Source organism: Coptis chinensis, chromosome 3, assembly GCF_015680905.1.
Source record: "Coptis chinensis isolate HL-2020 chromosome 3, ASM1568090v1, whole genome shotgun sequence".
Lineage (NCBI taxonomy): Eukaryota > Viridiplantae > Streptophyta > Magnoliopsida > Ranunculales > Ranunculaceae > Coptis > Coptis chinensis.
In genome coordinates, this window is record NC_141458.1 from 91,317,826 (window position 1) to 91,327,022 (window position 9,197).

The following is a 9,197-nucleotide window of genomic DNA, read 5'->3' on the forward strand; positions in this document are numbered from 1 at the left end:
TATCTATGGTTCTTCGTAAAATATAGCATAGGTTTTGCATACAATCAATCCCATTCCTAGTATAAGTATGCATAAGCTTATCCGCTTGAAGTACTTAGTAACTTACTAAACCACCATGCCCTTTCACGACGTACAACCCATTTGGGCTTTGACTAGATGAAAGTTACACTAGTTGCTGTGACCTAATATTGTTGCCAGTTGGTTAAATTTCTCTTTACTTCTATTAGATCCACTTGATGAGAAAATACCCAATCTGGTAATTGTGAAGAGGATGATAGATTTACAAGTTTAGCTACTTAGAGAGTTAGAGGATACAGATGAGTCCCACTCTCTTTTGTGGTGTTCAATACTTCAATTAATTGTTTCTTTCCATCTTCTTCAAGAATGATTTGGTGATAGAGATGTCATCTTTAGTTTCTTTTGCTTTTCTATTGTCCAGAACACTCAAAACCATATTGGATGAACAAAAGTATCCAATATTTTGAACTTGGCAGCATATGTTGACAGATATGGATGATTAGAGCATCTCTATGTGGTATTATAACATGTATTTTTCTTCATATTTGAAGAAAAAATTCGGAATTTTCCGGAATTCCATCTCTAGGTGGCCTCATTCATGGTCGCATAACCTGTCTGTTCACATTTTTGTTCACAAATTTGGAGATTTGGATGCGGATGCGGAGCGACAATCGTAATGTCGTGCGCTAGTACTAATGTCGCCCCACTTTTTTGACTTTGACCACAACTACGGAGCGCCACTACTACTATCGCGCAACACTCCTAATGTCGCGTGCTCCAACGGGAAAAAAGGGCAAATAACAGCCGGATTTCTACATCCATATATCTACACTCATCTCCTTCTTCATTTTCACACACAACATTCTCAACCATTTCACACACAACACTCTCAATGCCACAACCAAAACAAGAAAGGGGTCCAAGTTAGACAAATGAAGAAAATATTGCTCTTACTAAAGCGTGGATTGAGATTGGAGAAGATCCTATAGTAGGGAATGATCAATCGGGTCAAGTTTATTGGGAACGAATTATGGCTAGAATGAATAAAATTCAAGGTTTTGACCGCAACCGTAAGTGGAAGGGAGTCTCACAACGTTGGTCGATTATTTTACCGTTCTTCAACAAATATCATGCTATACTAAGAAAGCTTGAAGACCAACCTCCAAGCGGGTGAGGACGTGAAGACATTGTAAGATTCGTTTATACTTCGTTTTATATACAACTTGATATTGATTTTTTTTAAATAAACGTAGCTTTTAGACACAGCAACAACTTATGCGGCTACTACTGGAAAACCATGGATATGACAAGATTGTTATAATCTTGTAAAAAATACGCCAAAGTGGCAAAGAACTCAGTTACGCAATGAAACGCTTGCTCCAAGACCAAAGAAGAAAGCAAGATCCGGAGATGTTGAAGGTTTCAATTCTTCACCCTCAACCCCAACCCTTTCAATGCCTTACTCTACCCCTTCACCTTCACTGCACTCGGAATACGATCCTAGCAGTACCGAAGGTTTTTTGGAGAGGTCGGTCGGTAGGAAGCAGAGCAAAGAAATTGAGAAGAACAAGAAAGTTGCTTCTACTATCGAGGGTAATGTTGCATCTACTACTAAAAATATGGATGAATTTCTTGAAGCTTTTAAAGAAAGTCGAAGAAATAAAGAAGAGATTCAAAATGAGCAATTTCAAAGTATGATGAAATTGAAGCAAGAGAAAACACAAAAAAAGTTATTTTTGAAGCAAGAAAAACTCCGTGTATGAAATTGAAGCAAGAGAAAACACAAAAAAAGTTATTTTTGAAGCAAGAAAAACTTCGTGTTAGAGAGGAGGAAAATGAGACTAGGTTGTTAGTAATGTCACTCGACAATGTCAATCCTCGTTTGTAAAGGGTTTTAGAGCTAAAACAAGATGCAATTGTAGCTAAATATGAAAAAAAACTAGAGCAAGTAGTACAAATGATGCTTCTAATGACGAAGAAGCCAATGATGAAGAAAATGATGACTGACTTGATAACTAGAGTAACTCTAGTAGTATGTAATAAAGGTGATATGTAATAATTGTCTTTTATTTATTTATTTTTATTTTATGTTTTTGTAATCATATATTAGTTGTCGTTCTATTAATAAAAATTGCAATTCATTTGCTAAATCAAAGGAAGTAAATTCTAAATCACACAACATAATAATAACCACACAACATATCACACAACATAATAATAATCACACAACATATCAAAATGATCAAATGAACAATTCTAAATCACACAACATAATAATAATCGTCATACAACAACCTCCTAGACTGTCCTACATACGCCTCCTCTGCCGTGAACTCCTCCTCGACTATCCTTGTCTTTGAACTCTCAATCCGCCCATGCCGCGGATGAACTCACCCTTGTGCGATCAATCCGAGCCCCTCAGAACTCATCAATCTGGGCGTTGCAAATCGTCATAATCCACATGAGCACGGGAAAGAAGTCTCTCTCTCTTAACACTGTAGGCGAATACCGAGGAGCGCAAGCCATCATTTACACGAATGCTTGTCTCATATCTCATGCGTAGGTTTTCCTGAAATAATTATTCATTAATAATTTATGACATTTTCATAATAAACAAAAATAATAAACCAAAACCAATAAAAATAATTACCAAAGATAGATGTCCAAGGTCGCTCTAACCATTTTAATGCCGAAAGTGTCATCAATAGAAGAAATGGGCTGGTAAATCGTCTGGCCACTCGGATCGCTCAAACTAAAAACCCAAGGCCATTCTAACTGAGGGGGATCTGCCGCTGGAACAAATGTGTGTACAGGTCCAGGTTGAAATGTCAGCTGTGATGGCTGGCCAATATGGAATTCACGTCTGACACCCAAATTGCTAACCGTATGAATGTTGCCTGTACGACCTACAGCTGGGAGCAAATGACCAATAGACACCCTAAACCAGTAACGGTAGTATTGCTCATAAGTCTGCAATGTAACTAGGTCAGAAGCTTGTAGCCAAGTCCAATACACATTACTCTCGATGACTTGCTCTAAAGTCATGTCCTTAGCCTCTGATACATGGGTAGGGATCAGGGGGGATACCAAAGTATGGTGTGAGTTGTCTGTAACATCTATCCCCTAAATACCAATCCATATCACTCCCACAAGTGAATATCATCCTCCTATGAGAAATGAACAATGTATATCTACAATCATTCGCGCCGATGTGCACAAATGTCCTCCAAGGCCTCCAAACAATAGAAGCCTGTGTGCTAAGCTCGATCTGGGTTCGGACAGAAGTTATGTTATGATTGATCTCACTGGTCAGACGAGCTCGATGAGGTTCGTGCCAAGCCCTGAGCCTCGGCCTCTCATCGGTATACTCTGTGAGGATAGGATTTGCAGCACGGAAATACTCATAAAACCATACCTCTAAGAGAATGACAAACCCTCCCATATGGGGACTACTGACAACACCAGTCTGCCGAGAAGCCCTATCTAAACAACGCAACAAATGATAGTATATGGCTCCACCAAAATCAATACCGCCCAACTCATGCAAGTGCTCAAAGTTGGCTAGATATCCCAAGTTAATCGTGGAATGGCCAGAAGGAAAAAAGAAGACACCCATCAAATACATACAGAAAGCTCTTACATACTCATCAACATGTGCTTGACCATCATCAAAATCAAGTGACAAATAATCTATCAAAAATTGCAATCCTGAATCAGTAGTCAACGGTATAATGTATGCAGCCTTGATACCAGAAATCCTAACACCAGCACTATCATATGACTCCTCGGTCAGACAAGGGAAGAAAGTCATCATTTGGGCACAACTCTGGAATTCAGTGCTACATCTCAACGGATTACCTAATCCTATACTCAAACCAGATATCATACAAAAATTTAATAGAGTGAAGCCCAACTCTTTCTGAGGGAAGTGAAAAGTATGTGTAATATCCCACCATCTCTCAACTAAACCATTAATAACTCCCTGAATGCCAGTCTTATTGTAAGGGATGCCAACTAGATGAGCAAAGGGAGTCGCTAAAATTGCATCTCTAACATGGTCAAGTGCATCGACTTTCTTAATATCATCCTACCACGACTTAAGCGCACGTGGAGTGCACCGAACTCGATACATAACACATCTCTGATGTACGCAAAATGAAACTAAAATTAAAAAAATAAAAATAAAAATGTACGTATTGAACTACTAAAATTAACTACTACTACTACTAATTTATGAAATTAAAATACATACCTGTTGTTCAAGAACAACTTTTGAGACATGCCTATCATGAAACCTCTTAGACACCGGCCTAAGATGGCTGAAATCAATAGCCTCCGCAGAAAATTCAAAATTGACTTGCTGATATTGAAGCAGCAATGTATTGTCAGCCTCAGCTCCCTGATTTCCAGCTCCAGAAGTGGTTGGTTCATCATCTAGATCACCAATGTGATTGTTCCAAACGTATGCACTATTACCACTGTTTTCTTCTTCCTCACTGTCACCACTCCATCATGTTTGGTTATTATAGACGTATTTGTCGTCGGAACTCATTTTTTTCCTAAAACTAGAGTGACTTAAGTTGAAAAAAAAGTTGTGAAATGAAAAAAGTCTGACTGTCGCACGGCATTACATTAAACATAGCACGCGACATTAGTACTGGTGCGCGCCAGTACCACTGTCGCGCGACAGTGATACTGGTTTGCGCCGGTACTAATGTCGCGCAGGGTGGGCTCGTCAAGTGAATTTGCTCGTGAAATTTGCGACCAGCTAGAGTTGGTCAAAATTTGCGACCAACTTCTTCAAATATGAAGAGTATGCTACCACCACCTAGAGATGCTCTTATGAATTATGACTTATGACTATGCCATTGAGGCATAGCTCTTCGGCGTTTCTGTTTTCAGTTTTTTCACACAAGTGAAATTTTATTATTTTCATATTTTTGTAATTGCCATTTCAAGTTCATATCAGCGTCAATCCAACTTAAAGCTGTCAATGGGTTTTAATAACCCGATAACCAACCCGAACCAAATTGATAAAAAGCGGTTTAGATTTTGGTAATTTGGTTTTGGTTTGGTAATAGATTTGTTAATTTTGAGTTCTGATAATATATTGGTTTGGTTTCGGGTTTGTCTTCCACCAAGCCGATATGAATCCGAACCAATAAAATGACATTTGAATGATATTTACGATTAATTTTGTGTAGGTTTTATCAATTGTGTGAATTTATCGATTTAATTTATGATTTAATTGATTTTATAGCTTTCAGTTTAGATCGGTTTAGTTTTGTTTACAGTATATCTTTATCGGTTCGGTCTTAAGTATCTAATTTGGTTCGGATTTGGATTTTCCAAAATCTATTTGGATTTTACAAAATCCAACCTAAACCGACCCATTGACAGCCCTAGGTACCATAACAATCGAGTTTGCGGTAGATAAGAGAGAACGTCTATTACGAGGATTCGAAATATTCTTCTATAAGTCCCACATTCCAGTATTCCACTATCGTTCCAAGCCCCGGACAACAGAAACCTCTGACTGATGTCATGTGGTCTATGCCACACTGTTGCAACAGTGCAACTTGATCTTTGAAGTATCTATCGTACCAAATCCACCACAAATGATCTCTTTTGAATCTCAGTCAAAATCCACTTCCTCATATCCCATCAATAGTCATTTATGGTGATGCCGAAACACCTTTAAGGCCGAGTCCAAAATGGTACACCCTTCTCTATCTCTAAAATTGGAAAAAAAATAAATAAAAAAATAGGTGTTTTAAAGACAGCGATCAAATTTTTGGTGAGAACACAGTCAATTCTACCCTACTTCAACCGCGCCAAACGAGATTATTTATTTATTTTATTTGGAGTTAGTTCAATTGGTGCGGAACACACTCCATATTCCTCAATATTATTCTCAATATGTGGATAGGGTAAAATTCACCAATTTATACTCTACTTATGTGGAAATATGGAGCCATTAGACTCGGCCTAAAAAGATTGTTATTCCGTATAGTGCTCTAAATAACTTGGCATGGGAGTTTGCAATGTAACTTGAAGGGGTTGTAGTGACCTATTTTGAATGTGGTAAAACTCAAAAAGGGGTTTTTTTTTTTGATTGGCAAGCCTATTTTTAATGAGAACAATAACTCTTTGATGCTAGTGCGGTTCGAGCCCTAGACCTATGGTATCATCACCTAAAAGATTTTACCGATTTTGCTTTTTGCTAGTCGGCACCTAAAAAAGAAAAAAAAAGTTTTACTATATTGTATGTTCATCTCTACACTATTTTATGATGTCTGTGTGTATTTCAATGCAAACCAACGTTATCCAAATAGTGAGTCGTAATCGTAAGTCTAACAAACCTACTTTTTACACTTACGATTGCGACTCACACAAACTATTTGGATAATGTTGGCTTGGATCGAAATCGAAATACATACAGACTTATGTCTCAATATAAATTAATGGTTATTATTAGTAGGTCGATTATGTAGGTATGTGTATCATCTTTATCTAAAACCATTATTACACAGTGGGCGAAAATGCTCATCTGCGATTTTAGGAGGCCACGTCAGCAATATTTTCACTTAAAGACCCATTTTTAATTACTATCTAGGACATATTCATCGGTTATTACATCTAAGTCCTCAATCCCAGGTAATTCAGTCGTAGGATTCTCTCGAGATCGTGCAGATGCTTTCAAAATACATAAAACAATTAGACGCCACTTTAAAAAACGATTCGTTATAGAACTACGAGTCATAAAACCACAAAAATTGATTGTAAAACAAAAAACCCTTCGACCCCTTCAAAGTTTAAGCTATGAATCCTAAAACAACAAAAAACCTTCTAATAGTCCCCAAAATAAAAAACACCCAAAAGACTAAAATCCCACGAGTTCTCAACCGCCAAGATTGAAGAACTCACCATTGACGAAGAAAGAAGCAGTTTAATCACTCAACTAATCTGTAAGTTTTTTTTAGCATATTTATTTCGCATCTAAATATGAACACGGTATAGAGAGATTTGAAAATGATTTGGGGGTTTTATTTGGTGTGTTCGGATCTTGGTGCTTGAGGTCGCAAGGATTCTTTCCTAGGGTTAGTGAGAGTTTGAAGTTATTGAAGATGGGTGAGAATCAGCTCCAATGGGGTATAGACAGGGGAAGGAAAGATGGTTGAAAGAGAATGGGATAAGACATTTGGGTTTGACAGAGTCAGAGAAGATAATAAGGAATAAGGTTTTCACAGGGTGATGCTTTATTGGGACTTACTTTCATGACGTGATTCATCCTACAATATGCATCGAGAAATGAGAAAATGTAGGTTAGGACAATGTCAACTGACGGAATTCCAAATTTAGTTTGTATATTACAGGGGGGTTCCCCAACTGATCAAAATTTTTTTTTTCAAGATCTTAATAAATGTGGAAACAAACACATAAATGAGTAAAATAGTGTCATATTCTGCTACACTTGAACATCTCTGGGTACTTTTTATTCTTGGCATTAGATAGTGCTACAACGTGAACCGTAGTTAGGTTCTAGGCTTCAGTTATTTTGGGTGAAAGTGTGACATCGATAATCTAGCCAAAGCCTTGCTCAATTGTTTTTCGTTGTTTAGTTTCTTTTTCAATTGATAGGAAGTGTCATGCATGGCATAATGGCAAGAAGGCTGCACTTCATGTTTCCTATACCTTCCAGTGTTATTCATTTTGTTATTTGTCAATAATTAGTAAACCAACTCTTATCCAGGTTGAAATTTGGTAGACACCCAATAAACAGAAGTGTTCATTCAAGTGCAATGGAAGGCAGTTCAAATTCTGTACCTAGCATTGTTGTTTATGTCAACAACAATTGAAGAACGATTGAAGAATGTCAAAGTATTATTCGTACTTTTGACTTGAATGGCCATGGTGTGCTTAGTTTTGAAGAGTTTAGGATCATGATGAGGTAATTTACAGGTGTACATATATAGTTACGTCAATAAAGTTTCAACGTCGTCGGTTAGTTGATTGATTGTATTGACTATTGAGGGGTTAGATTGACTGATATATTCACTGATGGTTAAAGCATTTGTATTTTTTAACTTTTTAGTGTGTACATGATAAGCACGTAAATGCTACATTATTTACGCCCAATTTTATATCAGTTAGTCTATTTATTTTATTTGTTTGATTAAGTTGGTGTATTTTCAGTGATTTTGTAGGAATTGAAGCGGACTTGATTAATAGTGTCGATATTGGCAGGAATCGGAATGGTCAGTACGGGAGTTCAGTATTTGGTTGTCTTGGATTCTTCAGTTCAACAGGTGCAAGTATTGGCGAATACATTGTCTTTGTTTGATATGGATCGGCTATGGTTTGGGTTATTGGTTTGGACTTTGTTATTTTGGGCTCAACTAAGCAACAAAAGAATAAAAGGTAAATGGCCCATAATCTTAAGTATACCCACGTGACCACCAGCCCATCTATATATATATATAAAAGCTCGCGCACATTCTCTCTCCTCACCATATCGCTCCATTTTACACCTCCAGCAATATGATTGGTTCCTAAAAGATCGGATAGAATAATAATTAGTGACACCTCCCTATATTTGTTTAATTCTCCTTTATCTATTCTCAAATTAATATCACCTCCCCAAATTCAAGCATCGCCCAAAAACCACCAACAAGGTTTCACTCTCCACTCTCTCACCAACAAGGTTTCACTCTCCACTCTCTCCAATTTTTTCTCATCTAGGTTTGTATACTATAAAATTTAAAACGGAGAAAAAACTGACGAACAACTTATATTCGAGTAAACACCTATGCTTAAACGAGCTATTTATTCTGAGATAGAAGATGCATTAAAGCAGAGGTGAATACAATTGGAGCGGCATCGCTGAACCAAACCTCATCGTTTTGTGGCTCGATTCCCTTCTCAACATCTACTGATGGGACCCAAAGGGGTCCATATCCGCCAGCTTCGAGTGGCGATTAGGAGTTGCTGATTCGGAGTGAACTCTATCCGTGTCTGCATATGTTGTAACTGGTTACAATATCACGCCCAAAGTCCAAGTCTTTTTAAAGGTTATCATCTTCTTCCCAAAACCCAAATAAAATCTCGCCCCTTCTTTTTTCAGTTTTTTTTCCAATAATAATCTCTCCCCTTCTTCAAACCAAACTTCAACAGGTTTT